The following is a 23,174-nucleotide window of genomic DNA, read 5'->3' as shown; positions in this document are numbered from 1 at the left end:
TCTTCTCTTCTCTTCTCTTCTCTTCTCTTCTCTTCTCTAGGTGGGACAGACTTCTCAGCCTCTTTTCACCCACATTGTGCTCAGGCCATTTTGGTGGCCTTCCAGTGAAGGCCATTATTTCGATGCTTTTGTATATGACAGTATTTCAATGTCTCCAGTATTTCAATGTTTTTCTTGCATTGGGGAGCACAAAAATGGACATCCCTGGATCCTCCTTTTTCTTCATTAAATCTTAGAACAATTTGGGTTGTGAGGGACTTTAATGATCATTTAGTTCCAACACCCTCTGCACGGGCAGGGACATCTCAACTAGACCAGGTTGCTCAAAGCCCCATCCAACCTGGCCTTGAACACTTCCAGAGAGGGAGCAGACACAACTTCCTTGCCCAGCCTGTGCCAGTGTCCCACCGCTCTCACAGTGAAGAAATTTTTCCTAATGTGTAACCTAAATCTACCCTTAAGACCATTCTCCCTTGTCCTATCACTACATGCCCCTGTAAAAAGCCCCTCCTCAGCTTTCTTGTAGGCCCCCTCCATGTACTGGAAGGCCATTGTAAAGTGTCCTGGAGTCTCCTCTTCTCCACGCTGGAGAATCCAAACTCTCTCAGTCTGTCTTCATAGGAGAGCAGCTTCAGCCCTCTGATCATCGTCATGGCCCTCCTATGGACTCACTTCAACAGCTCCATGCCCTTCCTGTGTTTGGGAACTCCAGAACTGGACACAGTACTCCACGTGGAGCCTCACGGAGGCAGAGGAGGAGAACCTCCTGCCTTGACCTGCTGGACACACTTCTTCTAATGCAGCCCAGGATATGGTTGGGTTTCTGGGCTGCAAGAGCACATTGCCAGCATATGTTGGACTTGTCATCAACCAATACCCCCAAGTCCTTCTCCTCAGGGCTGCTCTCAATCTGTTGTCCACCCAGCCTGTATTTGTGCTTGGGACTGCCCCAACATGCAGGACCTTGCACGTGGCCTTGTTGAACTTCATGATGGTTTTCCATGGGCCCATCTGAGAGACTTGAGAAGTCTGTCAAGGTCCTTCTCTCCAGTGTGTCAACACAGCTTGATATCCTCAGCAAAACTACTGAGGATGCACTCCATCCTACTGTCCATGTCTTTGACAAAGATATTAAACAGCACTGGCCCCTTGAGGAAATCCACTCATCACTGGTCTCCATTTGGACATCAAGCCATTGACCACTCTTTGAATGTGACCATCCAGCCAATTCCTTATCCACCGAGTAGTCCATCCATCAAATCTGTATCTTCCCAGTTTAGAGACTAGGATGTCATGTGGGACACTGTCAGACACTTTGCACAAGTTCAGGTAGATGGCACCAGTTGTTCTTCACTTGCCCACTGACTCTGTGACCCTATCATAAAAGGCCACCGAGTTTGCCAGGCATGATTTACCCTTGGTGAAGCCCTGCTGGTTGCCAACAACCATCTCCACATTTTCCCTGTGTATTAGTATAGTTTCCAAGAGGATCTGCTCCATGAGCTTGCTGGGCACAGAGGTGAAACTGACTGACAAGCATTCTTGAATGTGGGCAAATGCCTTCTCCCAGTCATCAGGAACTTAACTCAGTTGCTACAACCTTTCAAAAAGGGCAAAAAAAAAGTCTCACTCTGGCATCAGCCTAGTCCCTTCACACCCTGGGTGTTCCCTATGTGGTGACACATCTTAGAAGTTCCTATTGTACCCACAGAAATTAACAGGATTTGTATTCCCATAGATCCTGCTAGAAGGCTCAGGGAAGCAGGGAACATGAAATTATGATGGGTTTGGTTTCTGTACCTTTTAGACACATATCCAGTCAATCACATGCACTGAAACTCAGAGTTAACAAAGGCTTTATCCTAATCTATATGCCCAAATGGGTCAAACGAAAATTGCCCTGTGACCTTAATTTGTAGTTTTCTCAGTTCCCAGCAATGAGACTTTAACAGTATTTTTTTCAACACAGTATTTAGTATGCATTTGTAATATACTGTAGAATGCAAGACTCAATATGAAAAACTTGAGAGCTAAAAGCCTACTACTGCTTACTCTGTCTCCCAAATTAGAGACAGATGAACAAGGTCCAAACATGGTTTTTTTGCATTACTTGTATCTATCTACATGATGCCAGCTATGTAGATAAGCACCATTAAACACTAATCAAAACGTGCAATATTCTTTACCAGAGGAGTTTTATGAGATAGGACTTGGCTTTCAAAGTAATTGGCTTGGGCTTTTCATAATAACGACAGCTGAGCTCAGTTTGGTTTGCTGTGATTGATGATAATTCTGATTGTTTCTGTTAGAAGGCTTGTGGTACTATGAACAGCCAGGGGAAAGAAACACCCCTGCTTTCATTAAGAGAACCTCTATATCATTTAATAAAATACAAACTCATCAGACCTACGTGTCGCAAAAACTATCCTCTTTGTTAAAATGCTTTGTTGGGTCAGGGCAAAGAGATGATGACACCATTCACTGAGCATTCAGGCCAGTGTAGGCACATCCCATCACATGATTAGGCCATAAGAGAGGCATCAAGGATTAATTACAGGACTTTTTTCCTAACAAAGGTCAAAACCTCATGCCAAAAGATACACGGTGCCCTGACTACTACTGAATTCAGTCTTGTAGGGACTGCCAATGAATTTTATTGTTTGGTCTCCATCTTTTGCAGTGACTGATGTTGTGACACATTTGTTAGGGGAATATTCACAGACACAGAAACTCATGCATAGGGCAAACAGGGATAGTACTAAAAAGGGAGGTGAAATAATGATTCCATTTATCTTGAGAGCATCTTTTGAAAAGGAGATGAAAAAAAAAACCCAAAACAAACAGCAAACAGCAAAACCTAACCCCCAGCTACAAATAGCTCTTCAGCTAAGTTCTTTTGTACTGGAGCAAACATTTATAGATTGCTCAGAAATCCTGAATAATGGAGGGTTTAATGGAGACTGACAGAGTCTTAACTAAAGTAGTGCTAAAAGGTACCATGATGAGGCTTCTCTACCCTTTAACACAGGGGCCACTGTGCTGGCAGACGGTTTTCAGTCTCTACAACCATGGATAATTCATGTTACACAATTAACAACTCCTCAGAGGAAAGCAAATGATCATTCCTGGAGCTTAACCACCAAGTAGGTGGGTAAATAAATTAAAAAAAAACCCTACAGCTTTTAGATTTCTGTCACATCCATCAGGGAAATCTTAGAATAAAATGCAGAGAGAAAGATCTGTTAAACACAAAAGGCAAAACCAACAATAGTGTGTTTTTAGCTGCCATCAATATGCAACTGGAAGTGATGAAGGATTTGTAGCAAAGGGACAGTGCACTCAAATTTTAAACTTTGTATGTTTTTATTAAATATCCTGAGTTTGTTTTTAAACTTTCAACTAGTAAATCATAGAACCATGGAGTAGTTTGGGTTAGAAGGAACATTAAAGATGACCTGGTTCCAACCACCCTGGATGGTCAGAGTCATCCTCCACTAGACCATGTTGCTCAAACTCTCATCCAGCCTGGCCTTGAACACTTTTGGGGAGGGGGCAGCCACAACCTCCCCTGGGCTGCCTGTGCCAGTGTTTCACCACCCTCACAGTGAAGAATTTTTTCTAATGCCTAACTAAACCTACTCTCTTCCAGTTTAAAGTCATTACCACTTGCCCTATGACTACACTCCAATGTCAAAAACCACCAAGAAATGAGCAAGAGACCTGAAAAATTCATTGTTCTGTCCTAGAGAGGGCTCTCTGGTGACAGCAGACGACCCAGAATGTGTTTAAATAACCCAGACGCTAGATCCTGTTGAGAAACAGTGGGCTCTATCTGCTCCTCATAGCATCAGTAAACAATCACCTTTCCATCTCTTACAACTCTGTCCTGACTCTTTTAGGTCACAGGATTTTACAGGAGCAAGTGGGTAGTTCAGGTCTGTGTGTCAAGGGACTGAGATACTTGGCTTTACAGATTGGATTTAGCCAACTGTAAAGACAGGAGAGAGCAACAGGGACCAGAACAGAAGCTAAACCCAGCCATCTCCAGACTCAGCATGCCCTTGGTTTACCCCTAGAACATTCATTCACCTCCACAGCAGGACTGGAGAAATACAAATAGTTACAAACATGCAAAATCTGGTATTAATCCCTATGATTTTCATGCATCCATTTCAGAGCCACTCTGTTTATGACTCAGTCACCAGCATAATTCTGGGAGCTTTTATTCTGGTGATCCAAAAGCATTCTTCTCCTCTTTTGAAAATGTTAGTATTTCTTTGGGGCATGCTACACAGCTTGGATATAAATGTTGGCTGAGGGCTAAGGCTAACTAGGAAGAGCAGGAATGACATTTTGCAAGAGAAGAACCTTGGTTTCTCTCAGTATTTACTGTGAATAACTTAAGCACTTAATTTTGAAACAGCATAGTCTCAAATAGATGTTAAGAGGCTAAAAGATATGTTACAATGTACTTACAATACTGGATTTAGAAAAATTCAGTGCAAGAAACTGGCTTTAAACCAGTATAAACAATGCCTCTTACTTTGTTTCAGATAGCTGGAGGAGGTGGTCAAATCACAGTTCAAAACCAGAGAAAAGTCAAATTCAGGTTTTCTTATCTTGCTAATAAAATAAATGTAGCTTTATCCTCTTGAGTGAATACTTTATAATAATGACTACCTAAAGAATTCATTCCCTTTAAGCACACCTCTTTGACTTTGCACATCATTACAGTTTTTCAGAGTGCCAGTCAGAGCAGCAGTCCATGCCAGCTACTGTCCTTTTCCTCATGAATGGCTGCCTTCCAATAACTTTGGCTATATATAACTACTGCAGTGTTTGAGGAAGCTGGGGAATGAAAAATCTCCAGCAGATGAATTTGCACAGATCTGTAACAGAAGTCTGAGGCCTATGTCTGCATTTCCTAATTAATGGTAATTCAGGAATATTTACTTTGCTGGCCTCTGTATAGTACATTGCATCTACAACCCACCCAGACTGTGTCTCTCTCAGTGGCAGTGCTTATGTGAACCTCCCACAGCTCTTCCTTTACATCAGTGAACCACTTCTTCAGTGGTGCCAGGATGCTTACTGGTTAGAAACTGGTGTTTGAACAAACTTAGGTAGTATCACTTTGCTCCTAGGGAACACTTACTTAGGATGTGGTTATATAACACAGACATAAACATCACAAGGCAAACAAATGAGGGAACTGACCCAGGTTTAAATCAGGATATTTTTAACTCGAATAAGTCCTCTGGTCTGATTCATCATAATAACTAAAAAAGAATAAAACAAAAATGAGGAGGCCACTGCTGCTGAAGGTGGTACTAACATCTAGATTCTCAGTAGATGTCTTAAATTATCTCTCTATGCCAAAAAGACTCCACCAAGCTGCTTTATGCCAAAACCTGATGGCTTTACCTCAGCTGCTGATGGAGCATATTGACATCTGTGAAATCCATGAATTAAAGCTGAGAACAGCTTCCCAAGTAAGAACCAGGAAGAACATTAAAAGAGTTCATCCTTTGCCTGTGATACTGGAGTCAGATGAAAACAATGATCTCGAGGAGGGCCCTACCTCCTCCTGTGTTAGGCATGTGCCAGCCAGGGGCCACCACTCTGGCCATAGATGGCCAGGAAGTTGATGAAGTCCACTGGGAGGACTCCAGAGTGTATCTCAGTATCTAGCACATCAGCTCAATTCAAATGGAGAATTCACATTCTTGTTTTTAAGGACACAGTGTTAAATGATTGGTGAGAAATTTGACCCCAAACACAATTTTTTTTCCTTGCTTGTTTCTTTGCAATATCACCCCTACACTTTTTGTACCATGTCAAAATTGTGATACCTCTATAAAGGTCCTGTTGGCTGCATGTGATGCCTGAAATTTTATTTTAGGCTCTCAAGATAGATGAAAATAAAGCCAAACAATATGAACTCTCTACACATGCCTCTGTACTTACTGAACATTTGCAATTCTATCTGGACAGCCTTATACAAACAAGAACAATTTCCATCTTCTTTATTTTAACTCTGCACTTTGTGGCATACAGAGTTCATCTGGATCCCAGTGTGAATTTTGTGCTTCACACCTCTCTGCTAAGACTTCAGACATAGCAAATGCATTAGCAGGTGTTAAATTTCAGACTGTCTAGCAGAATGTAACAGTTTTGAAATTCTTCTTCCTTCTTTAGTCAGTCATATTTCCCATTCATTGAATAGAGTGAGGATACGTATCTCCCGTCTTGGTTCCCTGTAATACACCTTATTTTCTTTTTCTTTAAAGATGTAGTAGGACAATCAGCTTCTTAAACATGTGGGCAAAGTCACAGCAGCTAACAGAGAATCATAGAATAGTTTTGATTGGAAAAGACCTTTGAGATCATCAAGGCCAAGTGCTAACCTAGTACTGCCAACTCTACCACTGAACCCTGTCCCCAAGTACCACATCTATACACCTTTTAAGTACTTCCAGGGATGATGACTCCATCACTTCCCTGGGCAGCCCATTTCTGTGTTTGATAATTCTTTCAGTGAGGAAGTTTCTTCTAATATCTAATCTACACCTCCCCTGGCACAACTTGAGGCCATTTCCTTTTGTTGTATCACTTGTAACTCGGGAGAAGAGCCAGAGCCCCACCTCACTACAACCTCCTCTCAGGTAGTTGTAAAGAATAACAAGGTCTGCCCTTTGCCTCCTTTTCCTCCCTCAGCCACTCCTCACAAGACTTGTGCTCTAGACCCCTCATCATCTTGGCTACCCTTCTCTTCTCTCTGGACGTGCTCCAGCACCTCAGTGTCCTTGTAGATGCAAGGTCAGAGGCTCTTACCTGCAGAACAGCGGGTACACCATCCCCACCAGAGCCTTGTAATCTTTCTTCATTGTTCTGATCTAAGACTATCAAGCACAGGAAGCATAACACAACAGAACCAGCATGTTGTTAAGAGGTACCATATAATAAGTTTCCATAGTTTTGGGTTTTTTTTTAATATTTAAATGTATTACTGAGTTCTCATGCTTTTGTGGACTTATGCAGCAGGCCGCAGGTATGATTTTGCTGGCTGTTCCCCAAACCTTTAGAGACAGTGGCAACTTGGGCTGAACAAAAAAACAAACAAACAAAAAACACAAAAAAACAAAACCAAAAACAAACAAACAAAAAAGAAATACAAAGGAAAAAGTTACAAGGTCTTGAAAATGTAATGGTAATTTGCTTCTGTTTTTCAGCATATAACAACCAAATCTAGTCACTTGTTAGTACAATCTTAGCAAAGAATAAGACAGACTGTTCAAGTTTTGTATGATAATTGTTCTCCTAAATCTTCACTGCATTATATTTGCACACAAATGTGCAAACACACTCTGCTATGAAGTTTTCTACTGTGATCCCCCCAGCTAAAAAGCATTACAGCCACTACTGAGACAGCAGAGAAAGGAAGGTGAGACATCATATTTTTTTAAGCGAAGATGCTAAACAAGTTAATAATTAGAATTTGCTATGGCCAGCTTCATTCCAGAATGCTTTTTTGTAGGGACATTAGAGGTCTGTCCTTTCTAAAAGGTTTTCTCCTGTATGGTTCACATTCATGGAGAAGGCAGATGTGCATTTGTGGTTTGCAGCCTTTCCATAAATAAGTTGCCCACAACTAAAATTTAACAACCTGGAGAAAGCAACAGATGAAGCCAGCTTCCCAGCTTCTAAAGAAGCAAAAGAAATTTTCCTGCTATGAGGATGTCACACACAAAACTACTTGAACAGAACATCTGTTGTCTGTAATCTGAAAAACAGCACAAAGAGATCCTAACACATAGGCAGATGTGTGGTAAAAGGCTGGCGACAGGATGGTCCACATCCTGAGCTACATTCTCCCCTTCTTAGAAAGACCTCATGCCTACCAGAGCACCGTCCCACTGTCAGCACACATTTGGGCAGCCTAAGACCCTATGGCTTGTTTTATGGAGTACCAGGCTTGTATCAATCAACCTGAGCCTTTGTCCTTGTGAAATCATGCCAAAAAGCCGCTCGGGCCAGGGACAGATGTCTTTTGTTCCAGAACAGATGTGACCTTGCTTTGTGCCCTTTCTTTCACGACCTCCTGGCTGGGGCTGCAGTGGCACCCTGTCCCCTAAATTGCCGTGTCTGACATCTGCCGCCGCGGCACAGGGGACGTCCCAGCCAGGGATGCGGAGCAGCTGCGAGAGCCGCAGGGGCACTGCTGCTGCCCAGCTGCCGGGACCCGCTCGCCGCGGTGGCCCCGTGTCTGTGTGCCCAGCAGGAGGGGTTTGCGGGGGTGTGCGGGGGGGGATGCTCGGCCCCCTGTCAGTTTCATGACGGCAGGAGGTGACACGCCTGTGACTGCAAGGATGCAGCGCTGCATCCTCAGCAGCACTGAGGACAAAAAGCAGCCGAAGGTGGGGAAGCACCGGGGTCGCTGTGGCTGAGTCAGTGGGTCCACTCTCCTGCTGTTCATCTCACAGCAGCCTGTGCATCAAGACCCGTCTGGTAAGGGTAGTTAGAAAAGTGTGCCAGAGTGATCTCATTTCTCCAAAAGTAGGACAAAATATCTGAATTTGCATCTTTAGGTTGGCTATGTCTGCTCTGATCTTTGCAAACACAACAGGCTGCCCAGGACGGTTGTGGGGTCTCCTTTCCTGGAGACATTCAAAGCCAGGATCTGTTCCTGTGTGACCTCCTGTAGGTGATCCTGCTCTGGCAGGAGGGTTGGATTCAATGATCTGCCAAGGTCCCTTCTGATCCCCAACTTTCTAAGATTCTATGATTTTGTCCTCTAGCAGACCTCCATCACATTCCTACAGAACTCATTGATGGAGGCAAGGACAGAGGCATTTAATGCTGCTTCTCTGTAGCGTTCTGCTTCTTTATTGTCATTCAGAAAGAAACTCTCTGTCCACAGTTCTTGAAAAATCCCTATCCAACAGCAAGCATAGAATCACTATGGCTCTGTCTAACCTGAATGTAATCATACTGCAGGGTGCTGAATCACCCAGATGTTGCCTATGTAGATTGTCTCCCTACCTTTTAATTCATGCCAGCATTAAGTAGCACAAGGACCTCAACATTAATTTTTTACTTTTTTGCTAAACTCATGTTTAGCAGGTTCAATTCACTGAACCACTCCACTGCCTAAAACCAGAACTGCCTAGGGTGGAAACAAGCATGGACTGACAGCCAGCTGGATTTGTTCTGGCTTCAGCCATGGTGAGACTCCGTCCTCCTTTGAGAAAGGAGGCCTCAACCAAGGCAAGTACTCATGCAACGACCAGGAAGATTTTTTAAAAAGCCTGAGATAGAAAAAAACAGGATGAGTGAAGTAAGGTGGTGTATTTCCTGAGTAGCTGACACCTTGGTGAAGCATCCAATGCCTCCCTCTCTTTTGTATACATTGTTACATGGTTGCCTCATGATTGAGGATTAAGCTGGCTAATTCCTAATCACTGCCTATTGTGGCAAGAACTTGCTGGGCACACCTCACAGTGGACCTATGAAGCTCATATCTATGAAGTCCAATAGAGAAATATCATAAGACATTCAGAGGAAGAAAGCTCCTTTTGAAGTCTGAGACAGCTCCAAGTACTCACAGAACTGGGGGTGGGGAGAAGATATGAGTCTGTCTTGAAACAGTGGGGAGAAAATACCATTATTTTCATAGAGAAAGTATCCTAATGTATTTTTAGCCATTGCAAGAACACCCTGCAGCTGGAAACTATAGAGTGATTTAAAACTGTGGAGAGAAAAATGTCTCCTATTGAAACACATATGGTAGTCATGGCTTCTGATGTTTGGAATCATATCTTTAATTTGTAGGTACGTTCTCTCTAAGTTGTGCTATGTAAAGATAAGTGAAGACATGAAAATACATCTGTCCTGGAAAATAAGATTCACTAGGATGAAGTCCACAGGCTTCCTCAAAGGCCTCACTTTACAGGGCAAACTCCTTGGGTCCTCCTACCTGAAATGGTGACAGCAGGAGTTTCAAAAATACTATCTCAACATTTTCTGTAATAATTTTCCTCACTGAATTTAGAAACAGTTTCAGCCTCAGTACTGTCATTGCACAAAACTATTTCTTTCTTCCAGCAATTGAAGAGGAACATGTGCTATATCATCATCCTGGAGATTATGGCCAGCCAATGAACGTCGAGGTTTAGCCAGCAGTGAAACACTAAGCATCTTCTGCAGGCATTGACACAGACTTCAAATCTATCCCTCAGGACTAGGCATCTTCAAAAAGACTATCTTTAAAATACAACTTCTTTCAAGAAGATCAATCTCCCCCATTGTGCAGATTGCAAAAAAGAAGTTCCCATGAGGACGCTGGTATGTTCTTTCCTCATCCCTCCTATGTGAAGAGCCAAGAGACCACCAGAGAATGGACCTGGATCTTGGATTTGGTTTATACACTGCAATGAAATTGCAAAGCAAACTGTAATAATATGACAGGAGAAGAATTCCTTGGGTAGATTCATTAACTCCACAGGCATTTCCTCAGAGATATTCTTTGAAACTCAAGGCAAAGAGCTTCCTCCTCAGACAAAGGGGTGTCAATCTTTTCTAGATGATTTGCTGCAGAGGTCTTTCTTTGGCTTGTCACTTGCATTTCAGTTTTCAGACACAATCTCTTTCTTTGAGAAACCCTCAGGAAGCATTTGGTGTTGCTGGTGTTGACTCCCCACAGGAAATCCTGTCAGTGCCAAGGATGGAGAGGCCATGTTTATCATGTGCTGAATCTGGGTGGCTCTCAGACAACAAAAAGTGAGGTCCAAGGGTCATAATGCCCTGCTCTGCTGCCTGTTATCAATATTGACGATCTCGAAAATACAGCCATTGCTACAGGCTTGTGGTGCAGGTTCTTTGTTGATCTTTCAAAGATTTTATTTTAAAAATTATTTTTTTGGCCACTGTTCTTCCTAGAGTTGGTGGATGGTCAATTAACTAGAGTTTGGGGAAATCAGCAGTTTTTTGTTTGCAATCATTCATGCAAATCTTCCTCTGCCTTCAGTCTGATCTGATTTGCAAAGACAAACAACTAAAATAAACATAGCTCTAACACTGCTTGGTTCAGAGTCAACTGAGTATTCAGCTCTGGAAATACTGCATGATTTTTAGGTAAAAGCATAATTCAGTCCAAATTTACTTTATGTTTGAAAGAGATCCATCACCAGATGGGCCTGCCTTGCAGTCAAGGACTGATACAGTTAGACTGTGCTCACACTTTGTCCCCAGAAGCAGCAGCAGTTTCAGTGGAAATACTCACAGAAGAAAAACTGAACCCTGAGCAGGAGCCTCACAGTTCTTTTGGGTTAATTCCATTTCCTCAGCTTTTCAATTGACTGGTTGGGAGAAAAAAACCTTTAAATAGTTCCTGGCTTACTGCCCTGACTTCCCTGCTCCTCACTCCATGCAGCTTCTCTTCAGCACTGCCAACAGGGCTCTTTGCACGGCCAAATTGTAAAACCAGTAAGAGTCCAGGTTAAAAAAAAAAAAAAGAGCATGGAAATTTGGGGGAGAGGTGGGAAATAAGAACTTATAACCCAAATTGGCTTCCTGAGCCCATTTAGGGTGAGATGCCCTCGGCCACTGTGTTAGTCCAACTGAACAGGGAGCCTGGAAAGCAGAAGGGGAAATAAATAAAGGAAATAAAGGCAGGCAGTGCTGGAGCAAGTCTTGCTGGTGAGCACAACAGCTTATGAAACCCTGACCTGCCCTGACAGGGACAGGAGCTCCATAAGCCACCACTGCTTCTACAGCACCTGATCATGCCACAGCACCGGGCAGCCTGAGAAGCAGATTTTCATCCTCATGGGTCTTCAAAGCGAGATAAAGTCTACAGATTTGCAGGGAAAAAAACAGAGAGCATGTTTCACTGCTCCTCACCTTTTGTGATTAGATACTAATCTAATGTCCTCTGATTTAATTTAAAAGATTGTTAGTGAGTGCACTGGTTTGGATCAAGACTTCAGATCAAGTGTTTGAAGAGTTCATCAATTATTCCACTGGCTACAAAGTACTGAGAAGGAAGCCTGGGAAAACATACAAAAAGCAGAAAGAAATACAGAGAGACAGAAACAGCTGTACACCATTGAAACAGGATGTTACTGTGAGATGTAGTTTATAATAATTAGTAGATCAACATGCTAGGCAAGGGATTTTTTTTCATTTTGAACCAGTAGATGCACAGATGGGGTCTATAATGGAACTGGCATGTGTCTAGATTATTTTTTTAAGGCTGCAAAATTTTACAACCACTACTAACATTTGCTTGTGTTGATATATCGGTAAGAGTACTCAAACTTCTGAGAATTAACATTGTCAAACCAGCTTCCTGCCCAACACACGACACTGAAATTGCAATAGTCCTTGCCTGGAGCAGCAGTAGTGGCTACAGACAGATTGTGTAGATCCTCTAACTGCTCTTAAGTAAGAGTAATAGCAGTAGTAGTAGTATAAACAAAAGTCATTTAAGAAACGTAATTTTTCCTTGTTTACAGCCACAGTGACAGCTACCTTGATGAGGATCAAGCAGGAGGTCTGCTCTAGAGGCAATTAGAAATAGGCTTTCCTGTTCCAGTGCTCTTGTCACATACAGTACAGTTTCCACCTGAAAGAGGGACTCAGCACACACTGTTCATTTAGGCCTCACTGACAAACCATGCCCAAGACTATTCCCAAGTGTTCCAAAATGCTCCTCTCCACCAGCCAATTACCCGATTGTCTTCTCTGTCACCTATTTACCACTTCCAGCCAGACTCTCCTCAAACCATCACCAGCCAGGTTCTGGCAGCTAGTATGGTCTAGGAAACTTTCCCCAGAGGTGGTCAGCCTGTGACGATTCCATTCTGGAGGTGATGATAGCCCTCCTAGCCCAGAGGTGGGCTCTCCCACATCATTGGTGAACCACTCGGGTTGTTTGCGGCCACAGTGACAGAGGCCACTGCACAGATGTCTCCTGATTGCCAGCTGATGCATTCATTAAGCAGCCACATTCTCAAGAGGCTCATTCACCTGTATTCGTCACCTTCCTCACTCACCTGCAGCAGTTACAAGTGCAGAAAATTTATCCAACAAAACAATCAGTAATGAAAACCCTCAGAAAAAGAAGTGTATGCCGATACATGTGTATTCTGCCTCTCTCCAAGGACAGTGTATGGGAGTACATTTTGGTCTGGGATTTCCACAAGGAAGCAATTAGCTCTTGGAGATTAGCAAACAAACATGAGTCAAGATTTTAAACTTCGGATGCCTTAGAAAAGCACTAGGGAAACAAACACACGAACACAATTTCAAAATTTCTCTGGCACTATCAGTTCAGCTGAGTGCCCCCTGTTCACACGAAGGGCAAGGGGTCCCCTAAGCAACTCAGCACCTTTGAAATACTTATTTAAAAGCCTGGTTATGGCAGGACAACCCTAGCCTCAACATATGTACCTATGAGAGACCCATATGTAAAACATTATACAAAAAGAAGCTACTCCAGCCTTTGGTGACTCCTAGGACTGGACCAAACTATTCTGCAAAAATAGAGGAGAACGTGTTCTGGTCCCTATTGTACATAATCCATATAGGATATAATCCAATTGTAATGTATGCCACTGCAATCATATTTGTCAGTGTTGTAAAAGTAAGGCCCATATAATGCTAACCTGATCAAACCACAAGCTCAGTTCTTAAGCAGTATAAGTCCAGACTTTTATTGGTCTTTGTTGCTGTCTTGATATCTCAGACATGCAATATGACATCTAAAAGACTCTGGATATCTTCTTTTTTTTTTTTTTAAAGCATACCTATCTTAAACAGGAAAATAATAGAGCAAAAATATAGCAATAATTGAAGGAACTATCATTTAACTAACTTGTAATCCAAGGCCTCTCTGAAGAGCTTTGTATTTTGAATGGGTTCTGCTGATCCCATTTATTTGTTTGATTTTATCAGCAACTTCAGTGAATCAACAGCCCTAAGAGCAGAGGTCAGAACAGGCAGCCACTGCATAGTACCACACCAACATGAAGCTTACTGCTCTAAAATTGCAAATTCTGGGACATCAGGTGAACAAAACCCTTCACCACCCAAAAATAAAACTACAGAATTCAAGCTCTGAAGCAGACAGCATGAAGCAATGCTGTTCCAGTACAGCCATAGAATTTTTTCCAGTATGTTTGTTGTGAAGATTACTTCTTTCTCAGCTGCTGGTAGCTGAATTCCCAAAGGTTTTTGGTGGAAAATCCCCCAGAGATAATCTACTCTCTCATTTTTCCCTTAATTTCTTTAGCTCTGTGGAAGGCACACCCACAGTTTTGGCTCCCTATTGCAGCTCTCTATTCTGTTCAAGATATTTTCTTACCCAGTAATTTGCAGCTTCCAATTAGAGCAAAATGTCTGCGGGGGTCTTATTAATTTTCTTTAAGAAAAAAAAAAAAAAAAAAAGAAAGAAAAAAAGAAAATTCCTCATCTCAGTGCTGAAATCAAATTTAGAAAGGTAAAAAAAAAAAATTCAAAATACATCCTATCTTTCCTTTTTTGTATTTTTTGTTCTCTGACCTGACTACCTCCGAAGTCATAACCTATAATGGATAAACACAATCATAGAATCATAGAATCATAGGGGTTGGAAGGGACCTCGAAAGATCATCTAGTCCAACCCCCCCTGCCAGAGCAGGGCCACCTAGAGTACATCGTGCAGGAACGTGTCCAGGCGGGTTTTGAATGTCTCCAGTGAAGGAGACTCCACGACCCCCCTGGGCAGCCTGTTCCAGGGCTCTGTCACCCTCACAGTAAAAAAATTTTTTCGAATATTCAACTTGAACCTCCTGTGCTCCAATTTACACCCATTACCCCTTGTCCTATCACTGGTCATCACTGAGAAAAGCCTAACTCCATCTCCCTGACACTCACCCCTTACATATTTGAAAACATTGATGAGGTCACCCCTCAGTCTCCTTTTCTCCCAACTAAAGAGACCCAGCTCCCTCAGCCTTTCCTCATAAGGGAGATGTTCCACTCCCTTAATCATCTTAGTAGCTCTGCGCTGGACTCTTTCAAGCACTTCCCTGTCCTTCTTGAACTGAGGGGCCCAGAACTGGACACAATACTCCAGGTGCGGCCTCACCAATGCAGAATAGAGGGGGAGGAGAACCTCTCTTGACCTACTAACCACACCCTTTCTAATGCACCCCAGGATGTATTGTCACTATACTAGCAATTCTCAGTGATGTTTGTGAACCACCATATATCCATGATGCTTTTCTTCAAGAGATACCAGAGTGGTCCTCAGAGGGAAGGGGTGGCAGATATGCTGAAGTTGTTATAGCACAAACTGGAAGGGATGCATGACCACCTTTTTGGCATCATAAAATGCTTCTGTACAGAGGGGGAATTTTCACTTGAGTAACAAGGCACTGTGGTTAAGTTATGAAAATGCATCCATAGCTCCATGAAATAATATAACCAGAAATAACACCTGCATTCCAGACAACCTTATTCAGGTTCTGCCTGAAACTTAAGACTGTGTAAGCCTTTAACTGTTTGTTGTAACACGTTTCCTGCCTCCAGTCCCCCCTCTGGTAGTGGTACAAGCATTAATTGATGTCTCATTATAATTTTGTTACCTTAAATCTTCTTATGGCACAGTTCTTTTCTAGTCCTGCAAAACAGCTTTCATTGCACTGCACTTTTATTTCATTTAATGCAATTATAAAACAGCATATACATCTGTTAAATATTATTATTAAAGTAATAAATCCCCTGTAGCACAAGTAATTTTTTAAAATATATGGAGTATATTTATCTTTTGACACACTATTGTATTGACTCATGAAAAATAGAAGCAATGCCCTCATTATTTATCTAGTCTAACTGGAAGAATGCTCTAACCAGCTCCTTCCAGGAAGAAAGGATGTTGAATATTTGATATATGTGATCAGTGAAGTTCTTCAGTGACCTCTTCTATTATTCTCTATTGTTAAAAATCATTGAACCTTACAAAGGAAGAGGAACAGGGGCTTTAAGAGTTGTCATGCATTTAAGATAGTTTCAGAAAGACAGTAAGTTTCTTAAAGGAAACAGGTAACTTAAACTGTCATGGTACTTTAACCAAAACATGGGTAAAAGTCACCATTCAAAACAAAAGGTCATGAGAAACTGCTTGAGGGGTTGAATTCTGTGCCTGAGAGGGATTTCCTGGGTACTGCTTTATTTTTATTAGAAAGAGACAGCAGGAACACCTCCAGAGTTACCTCATTTTCAGCATTAAAATTCAAATTACTACAGTATTTTGCTTTTTCCATAGCTCAGCCTCTCAGCAAATCTGTTGGCCGCTAGATGTAGAAATGGACCAAGAAGGCAATGAGCTCTCGAGGCATCACTCCCATGAGGGCTGAGATTCTGGCTCTTTCCAACCTAAGAGTGTAAGAGTAGAAAGTGCTCATAAATGGGATTTTGGCTGGGGCTCTCCTCCAGTCCAAAAGGGTTAGGGAAAAAGAAACCAATGCTCACACAGACACAAGTGAACAAGCTGGGATCATAATTCAGTATTCACTAAAGCACTAGCATTACCTTTTCCCATACCCCAGAGCTTCCCTGTTCATCTGGCACCCACTGCCCTTCTCCAGCACTCCAGTTCATGGTGCCTCTTGCTGGCACATTCCAGCTCAACTCTTTCTGTGGCCGACAGAAAGAGCAACCTCCTCCTCAAAGAGCAACCTGGGGGATGCTACTGCACCCAGGACTTATTTCTAAATTAACTGTGCCTGCTCAGAAGAACTTTGCAGTTTTGCTGTGAGGCACAGCAAGGGAGGCAGCAGAGCACAGAAGGGAAAATTCCAGCTGTGGTTGTGTTTCCCTTTCCCTCCCATCCTGCCCCACAAAGGCTTCCCTGTCAGAAACAACAAACTGCAGGACTACATTCAAGCTGATCCCCAAGTGCAGTTCCTGCCAACTTCAACCCTTCATTGTAGAGATCTTGTTTCTTAGGCCCATTTAAATAGCTCAAAGCTTCTATGTCTGTCTAAAAAAGCAGTATCAATTATTAATAAATGATAATGCATAATTAATAGCAATACTCAGAAGCCATTCTGACTTGCACTGCTCTGGTTGCTAACTAATCAAGCTTTACACTGAGGCATGCTAGAAGATTAATTTTAGCTTTATCCTATCATTTAAAGGATGTTTCAGCATGTATTTCTAGGGTAATCAAAAGACAACGACTCTATAAATGAAGTCCAGTACTGACCAAGTGTACCCATGCTATAATACATCAATACATTTGCTAGCTAACGATGTAGAATATTGTGTAAATTATACAACATGGTGAGAGACAGACTTTCTCAGGGTTACAGATGGACCAAGTGAGCGCTGAGTAATACAGATGAGAGACCAGTAGACAGATACACAAATTGCTGTTTGCCTGTGGGTCTAGAATAACCACCTGTATGCTTTCCCTTTCCCTTCAGAGCTCTTTCCAAAGGCATGTCGTGACACCTGGTGGCACTGTCCAAGTTCTGTAGAGGAAGAAGAGGCACAGGCAGGTAGAGCAGCTGGCAGGCAGCTCACCAGCAGAGCCAAGACCAGCAGCCAGGCACACACCAGGCTCTGTGGCCACGTCCTCTTGGGGCAGCCAACATGCAAGGGAGCACCTTGCTGAACAAGGGGAATGCTGCCTTGGTAGAGCTTCCTACCAAGTATGGCAGGCAGACTTTGTGTCTAAATCCTGTCTGCTTAAGGCATTTCTTGAGGCACTGCGTTCACTTCGAAGAATTAAATTGAAAAGATTTGTGATTTGTTATCAGCTTTTGCGGTTTTCAGCGTTAACTGCTGCAGTTCTCCAAGCCACAAAATAAATTCAATGCAGATGAGCGAGACCAGAGCCAGATGATTAAAGATCCCAGAAGCAGAAAAAAAAAAGAGAGCAAACCAGAAAAGTTTCATTCATGACATCCAAATCATTTCAGTGCCCACTAAAGAATGACAGGAGTGGCCTTCTTTGGAGGGGAGCAGGAACGCTTGGAGTGGCATTTCATGAGGAAGGTTTATTTATGAATATGATTTTGTTTGCAGACTTTCAGCTTGACATTTGGGGTAGGAAAAAGCGGGGCAAATGGCAGAACATTGTACCATTTTCTGAAAAAAATTCCCCAATACCTAACGGTAAGTAAGGGTCTGTTTCTACATTTGGCAGAGAAACAGCAAAGGAACAGCACAAGTGGTGGTGAGGGCAATATGCTGTATTGAAGAGCAGTTATCCAGGCTTGGCTGAAAGGTCTGCATGGAGTTTAAACCTTTTTTGTCTTTCTGTTCCTCTCCCAGGCTAGAACAGAGAATCACTCTGGCAACACTGTTAAGTAGGGCCTGCCTGCCTTGTTCACTATTAGATTTTTCTTGGAAAGGAAGAGATTTTAGGGCATCACAGAAAATTCATCTGGGGCTTTTTGCAGAGCATGTTGTATCCAAATTATGAATCCTGCATAGCAATAGATGTACAACAGCTTGTTTTGAAGTCAACTCTTGAATTTTTTAAAGTAGAAAAAGCATTTCCCTCTCCTGCTGGGAGTAAGGCTACATAATGCTGATCACAGTGACTTCTCACAGTGACCACTTCCAAAGGCAATAAAATAAACTGCATTTCATCATTTGCTGACCGTAAGGCATTAACAGTTTAAGCCATGAGCAAGCAACATATTTTCTGTCACGGATGTGTGAATTTCAGTTGCAAACCCTTAATGAACACTTATTCATGTACCTTTTCATGTTACCTTTCTCAAATGCTTTGAGAACAAGACTTCCTTGTATATTTCTACAGCTGATCCAAATAACTTCAAAAGCTCTCAACACACTTGTCACCTCTGAAATGTCATTCAAGCATGTCAAGCACAGATTTGAATCCTGGGACAGACACTAACTTTTAGGAGACCCATTTCTACAACAGTCAGATAAAAAACCACTCTGTACTAGAACTAACCTTATGAAACTTCTTTCACTTCAGCCTGAGCAGCCTGCAATAGCTCAGAGATATCCAAACAGCGCTGGTTTTTAAATCTGTACACTGAAAATCTTTAAGAAAAATCTTGTCTCCTTTCCCTCTCTCATTTTACTCCTTGGAAAATAAACTGGTTAGCTCATGTCTGCCTTCTGATGTGCTGCATTGAAGGGAAGGAGCACTAGTACAGAGGTCCTTTTCACATTAGGCAAAAAGAATTGGTGAATATGCTGTATTTTTCTTGGAGCTCCTTTATCTTCTAAAAGATGCCTATTATGTTGCACATACACAACAGCTGTCCCAGACTTGTACTACTAATGACAATAATCTGACCTCTGATCTTCAGCTCAGTTACCTGTGAACTTACACAGTCTAATCACCGACCTCCCTTCCTCCTGAAAATATACACAACTAATACAGCTGCACTGGTTCTTCTAACTGCACCATGTAAACCCAGGCTCCACGTCTGGGAGGAGCTTGTTCCCAGCAATGACATCAGACTACGATGTAAAAGATGCTTCAAGAGTCCCTGGTGTGCTACTAGAGCTGTGGAGAATATCTGGGGTTACAGTGGGTGGAATTTCAAAGTTCCCCTGTTTGCCACGTTGCAAAGCCATCATCTACTCTGAAATGTACAGTACTTGCAAACTGCTTTTGCCAGGGGTTAAATACTTCTTATTCACAATACCACAAAGACTACTCTGTGCAGCAGTGCCAGAAACGTCTAGGAATTCTGCTTGGCTTCATTTATATCTCTATGGGTGTCTTGAGTACTGTATTTTCATACATTAAGGATTTCTATAGAATTTATCATTAGCCATAATGGTTTCCAGGAGAATTGCTGGCTCAGTTTTAAGAGTGAAGAGCTTCATCTTTAGTTTAGTACTTCTGTCAGGCTAGGATCACATCCAGACCCTCTTTCAATTTTTCTTTTAGTGGATCATTGACACTTAATCTTAAACTCTGACAAACAGGATTAAGAAAACCCTCTATTTTTGTTCAAGGTCCCAAACCCATATATAAACATAGTAATTTACTACATAATGGCAGCTCTATCAAGGCATGTGTAAGCAGCAATAACAGTTGTGCCTCTTGAGAGGGGTTCTTGTTTCCAGAGGTAAAAAACCACAAAACTAAAGCAGCGTGTGTGTGACCTTCACATGCCTGATCTCCACAGTGCACTGAAAATCCTGCTGCAGAACAGGAGGATCAACACACTTTCTTCTCATCTGGAAAATTTAATGAGATTACATAGAACAGCCACAATTTCTCACCTGAGACTTCCTGCAGATGAAGTTTCCTAACTACCTTGGAGATTTCAGAGGGCAAACTCATCCACAGAAATGCAGGAGTTAGGGTAGGGTTCAGTCTGGTTTCAGCAGCTCAACAGCTTTTGAGTATTGCTGAGGTTACAGTGTGTGCAGAGACAATGAGATGAAATCACAGATTCAGGTAGGCTTCATTTGATATTTCAACAAAAATAGAATATTCCCAGGAGTCTAGTACATTTTATTAGTTTAGCAGGTGAAAAACAAACCAAACCAACCAAACAAAAAACCTTCAACCAAAAAAACAAAAAATCAAACCAAACAAGTTACGTTCCATGGGGACTTTAAACAAGGCAAGGAGGGGGTTTCTGAAGTGAAATAGTTTGGTTTTAATTTAACAGCCAAAAAGATTTTCTATTGTAAAGACTTTTGAATGTAACATTTAAATTTTTGACCAAAATTAAAATTCCAGCTAGGGGAGAGGGAAAAGAGGGAGGTTTTGAAAAACTTTTGCAAATATTTCAGGGACACTTTGCCTCCTGGTACAGCTACAGCAAGCTAGAAGACAGTATCCACTGGATGTTTTAAAAAGCATACATTCAAATTTCCCTGTTCTTACTTCCTTTACTGCTGAGCTTGGAGAAACAAAAGGGCAAGGGGAGTAAAGACTCATAGGATGCATGTCTGTGCTCTTCATGGGCTGGCTTAGTCTGCATCTCCCAACTCAGTCCCTGAACCAGACGGCCACAGCTCCAAAGAGATTCTCAGGCATGGCACTATGGTGGCTTTTTCCCTCCAAGCTAATTTATACAATTTATATAAATAATTTTTTTTTCCTCTTTTCCCCATTTCTGCAAACAGAACCTGTTTATCCAAGCACTGTGTTGGAAAAGTGAACATGGACCTAAAGAAAAGGGGTCAGGGAAAAGGGCAATATTGTTTTGCTCATTTGAAAGGTTGGGTGAACTCTGAAATACAGAAAATATTTGTTATACTTTCTTTAGTATGTGAGGTTTTAGGCTTATAAACTCTAAATAAACGAAAAGCTTTATGCAGGGATAACAGGCTTTGAATAATATTTCAGCAGGGAATATTTCAGTAAGCCACATAGAAATAAGCATAATAAAGAGTTAAATTGTTCCTGCTCCAACAGATTTTTCTTAAAATAACTGCAATGAAAGCACCATCCCCTGAGTATCATTTGGTATTCCGGAGCCAAAATCCTCTCTTACTTACACATAAATCTAGGGGCCTTATTCACAAGGTACCAGTTTTTTGACTCATTTCAGAAGGCATGCTCACTCCATCACCCCAGGTACAACGCAACATCTGCAGTCAGGCTGTCTATCTCAATGGACGTTTTCCAGAGATAAAGCAGGATAACCACGTTCAGAGCTTAATTCTCATACTTATGGCTAATGAGAGCCTGATGTCGCAGAGGTTTACATACCAGCAGAGGCCAGCAATACCTGAACAGGGGTAGCTTAAATTACCATGTACAACAGGGATCAGACTCTTTAAAGCAATAAGAAAAAAAAAAAAAAAAGCCATTTGAATCTGACTCAAGCAGGCAAGGTTATTACTCATATCCCGAGGAGATATGATGCGTGTGATGAGTTGAAAATGCTATTAGAGAAGAACAGATTCCTGTTATGATAGGCCAAGTAAGTGCTGATTTCACTGGTACACTGTTAATTACACATTCACTCCTTCACATAATGAAAAAAAAGTCCCATGTAGTGTCTACAAAAGGGGCTTGCACATTTGCATATAATGAAACCAGCAATGACAAATGTCAGCAGTACCATACACTGATGCTATGAATAATGCATAAGTCAGAACTGTGGAGCTAAAAGCAGAGGAATAATCTTTTTCCCCTCCTTCTCTCGCTACAGGCAGATAAAAGTCTAATTTTCTGAGCACTTCAAACCTGAATGGTTTCAAGGATTCTGTTTCACACAGGGAAAACTGATGAATGGTCATGGTAGCTTTCACTTTTAAAGTATTAGTTCAGGTCTGGTCAGTCAAGCATTACCTGTTGGTTTGTGTATTTGCTCCTGGCACTACCCAAGACTTTATTTGGCCATTCCCATCAGAGATCAGGATTTACTTGGTTGTTTCCATCAAGAAGCAGGGTCTTCATAAAAATGGTGAGGCTGATGAGAGGAAATGTGGCAAGTCACCACTCCCTGCTGTATTTACTTTGGTTTCTCAGATTTTCCCAATTCAGACAGAAGTCTCCTGAAAGGCTGCTTTAGCACAATAACTGAAGACAGAGAAGCAACCCCCATGTTCTTGCTCACAGTCAGCCACACTGCATCCTCAAACAATACTGGCTGGATTACTGAGCTGAGCTTTCTGACAGCCTGGCTGGGCAGATGGCACTCAGAAACTGCCAGATCAGAAGTCAGTATTTCTCTACTGGCTATAGGAAGTACTGCAATTGCCCCAACTGAGAGTTTGCTTTGATAATCATTTGATTAAATAAGCAGATGCCCACTGATTTCAGAAGGCATCAGCACATGCTCCCACCGTGGAGTCAGCATAACCAACAGAAACAGGACAGAAACACCCCACAGGGAAAGGGGGAGAGTGGCATCGCTGGTCTGCAAGGATGTCTAAGAAGAGATTCCAAGTTGAGCAGTTCAATAAAATGCTTTCCTCTGTCATGACTAGAATTTAAACTGGAATCTGAATAAAATCTGACCTGAATGAGGCAGCACTGATCTAATTCTCCACTGATGAAACCTCTCATTATCAGAAAAACAAGGAACAACCACCTCTCGCAGCCACCTCTAGACTTGAATAGGAGGCAGATACCATTTAGTTCATAGCCAACACAGATGCATGGGAATTAAAATGTTAAATGATGTTAATTGTTAATAAACATCGTCTTATGCTGGAGGTTATCT

Source organism: Calypte anna, chromosome 2, assembly GCF_003957555.1.
Source record: "Calypte anna isolate BGI_N300 chromosome 2, bCalAnn1_v1.p, whole genome shotgun sequence".
Lineage (NCBI taxonomy): Eukaryota > Metazoa > Chordata > Aves > Apodiformes > Trochilidae > Calypte > Calypte anna.
This window is presented reverse-complemented; position numbering follows the sequence as displayed.